Source organism: Lactuca sativa, chromosome 1 (genome assembly GCF_002870075.4).
Source record: "Lactuca sativa cultivar Salinas chromosome 1, Lsat_Salinas_v11, whole genome shotgun sequence".
NCBI classification, from domain to species: Eukaryota; Viridiplantae; Streptophyta; class Magnoliopsida; order Asterales; family Asteraceae; genus Lactuca; species Lactuca sativa.
The window spans coordinates 68813495-68816644 of NC_056623.2; the positions used below are offsets into that span (position 1 = coordinate 68813495).

Below are 3150 nucleotides of genomic sequence, written 5' to 3' on the forward strand. Positions count from 1 at the left end.
TTTATCAGTGGAGAAATATCCTAACAGCCACATGGTTGGCCAGCGGGAGATTATTGATGGCAAGGTACTTAATCATACACACAATATTACTACTTCCTATGATTTGTGTAGTGTTTTTTTCTCTCTGAATCTCATTTAACCAGCTTGTGATTTTGTGTGGCTTATATGGGATACATTGCAGAAATTGAATTGTAATCATGCAGGTAGCTTTGATGATTTATATTTATATACATATGCATGTTCTTTCAATTGGCCTTGTCTTTAAGTTGTAAAGTTCTTTTTTGAGTTTCGGAGTCGTTTTTTGTCAATAGGATGGATGTAGGGGTAATATTGGAAACCATACCAATAATATCCAACACACTATTGTGTTGCTTCTAATTATGACACGAGTTTGAATTTGTTGCAACAAATGGTTAACTATGGTGTTTTACATGCATTACAGGTTGTTACGTCTGCTTTTTGTTGAAGTCTTTTACTTAGATGACCTTGATAAATTGAGAATCAAGAAACAATGGAGGTAATTTTGGATAAATCATATAAAATTTCTTCTTTTTTTTGTCGTTTTTTATCAGGTTATAAGAAAACTAATTGTAGGAGGTAAAATGGTTGAATGAGATAAGTCAAAGTTGTGTGGTTTATTACAAAATTATTACCTCATAAATTTGTTTCAAATATAATAACTTTTATATATTTGTTCAAGCTCCATGAATAACGTTTTCATGATCTATTGGCATTTGGCAGTTGCCTCTAAAACAGTTACAAATTTGGATTGTTGTTCAAATCGACAGGGAGGATGGAGGAAAAAGAGAGAGCCTGGGCAGGTGCGTGAATGGGGTTTGCTCCGGCAGCTCCCCCGATCTTCATGAAACGACCCAAAAATACGACCCAAAAATTTTTGTTTTTAATATAATCAAAACTGCAATCAGAGCATCATATAATAAAACCATACGTGATGTATTCCAAAACATAATAAAATACTGTGCGGAAAAACTGTATCATACTACATCAGGTCAAACATCTAAATCAATCCCAGGCTAAAGCTGAGGCGGTGGTGTGTGCGATGCCGTCATCCAGAGCTCTTCCCTTTGCTTGCGGAAGTACCTGAAACCAAAACTGAAACTGTAAGCACGAAGCTTAGTGAGCTCCCCCAAACTACCACATACCATACAATAACACATAAACACATATTGGGCCTTGCCCACTGCATCGGGCCGAAGCCCGGAAACTGCATCGGACCAAAGTCCGGAACTGACTGGGACCTTGTCCCCTGCATCGGACCGAAGTCCGGAACTAACTGCATCGGACCGAAGTCCGGAACGGACTGGGACCTTGTCCCCTGCATCGGACCGAAGTCCGGAACTAACTGCATCGGACCGAAGTCCGGAACTGACTGGGACCGTGTCCCCTGCATCGGACCGAGGTCCGGGACTGACTGCACATAGCATAGCATATCATAACCATTTATATTGCATACTGCATCGGGCCGTGGCCCGGAACATAAACACATACACATAGCACATAAAACATGTCTGAACCACGAAGGCATCAAACATACGAACTACTACATCGGACCGAAGTCCGGAAACTACTATTAACTGGACGGGCCGGCATTGTGGCCTTAGACCCGCCCCTACGGAAAGGAGACTCACCTCGTAAGCTAGCGGATGAGTGTGTGGCTCGGAAAGCTAACGGCTGCTGCTCCTGAATCTCCTCGGCTACAAATCCCTAAACACACTCAATCAATCACTAGCACTATACTCAGGGTAAAATGACTCTTTTACCCTTGGTCAAAGTTGACTTACTCAGGGCTGACTCGCCGAGTCGGGATACCCGACTCGCCGAGTCCTAGACTCTCCGTTCAACTCTTACATGCTGTTACTCGTCGAGTGTGGCATCGACTCGACGAGTACCCTCTGGATCCAAGAACTCAGATGATCTTCATCCGACTCGGCGAGTCAGATGAACAGACTCGACGAGTTGTTCTTAATCCTCAAGGAGATTGCCTTGGACTCGCCGAGTTGTATGAACAACTCGCCGAGTCCCTCCATTACTGAGTCTACTCTTAACTCGCTGAGTCCACTCCCTAACTCACCTCGTCCACTCGACACTGAAGAAACTGGAGAACTCGGGACTCGCGACCTGACTCGTCGAGTCGTTCTTCCGACTCGCCGAGTCGCCGCCATGCAACATATTTTTACTCGATTTCTCTTGAATCCAACACATGCAAATGATAGATCTAGGTCCATTAAGCTGTTTTACCACGTAAAGTTTCCAACTTTACGTGTACAACCACATGAATGAGGGAAATAAGACTAAAATATGCACAATAAGGGTAGATCCATGGCTAATAAGCAATGTAACCCCAAAAAGACAGTGGATCTGGACTCTTCAACACCCCAACACTCAGATCCAAAGGTATTTCGGCTTAATAATACAATCAAGCAAGCATAAAGCTTGGAACAAGCATCAAATAGCCCTTAAAAGAGCTCTAATGGAAGTTTAAGCATGAAACCAGAAGAGAACTCCGAAAATACCTGAATAAGTTCACACTTGATCTTGGATCTTGGCACTAGAACTCGTTTCCTTGCTTCCTTCTTCTTCTCCTTCTTCACCCCTTCACAAAATGGGACAAGATTACTTATAAGCTCACAAGAGGAAGGTTTAGGGTTTCTCACAGTGCTCTCAGGGGGAAAGTGACGAGATGGAGGCTATAATGGGGTTTAAATAGTGAGCAAAACCCGGGGAGTTAGGGTTTCACCCAGACGGATGGACTCGCCGAGTCCAGGATATGGACTCGCCGAGTCGCCGGCTTCCGCGTGCACAAGATGCGCGACCCGACTCGGCGAGTCAGGCTAGAACTCGCCGAGTCCCTCTTGAAAACTTAGCCCAAAACAAATTAATTAACATACCGGAAACGGGTCGTTACACTTCATCTTCTTCTTTTTGTTGTTGTTTTTTTGATTTTTTTTTAATTTCAACAGAAATGGAACAAAATGGATTGTTTGGATTTGTTTGTGAGAGAATTTGATATTAAAATTACATGGGTTAGTTTTAATTTTAATTTTAATTTTTTGAAAAGTTTATAGAGGCGAATATGTTGTACTTAGAGACCCAGGTCGGAGTTGGGTTTTCTTATGATTCATCGAATTC

General features: G+C 42.6%; 1 long non-coding RNA gene across 1 annotated transcript; it reads right to left on the minus strand.

Annotated features, from left to right (window-relative positions):
- Positions 1 to 480: 480 nt before the first annotated feature.
- On the minus strand, positions 481 to 2617 carry LOC128126100 (uncharacterized). The gene is made up of 3 exons (XR_008223869.1): positions 2535 to 2617; positions 1650 to 1725; positions 481 to 1101 (listed from the first exon to the last, which is right to left on the minus strand). It is a non-coding gene; the product is annotated as an uncharacterized LOC128126100 (long non-coding RNA).
- Between the last annotated feature and the right edge of the window lie 533 nt (positions 2618 to 3150).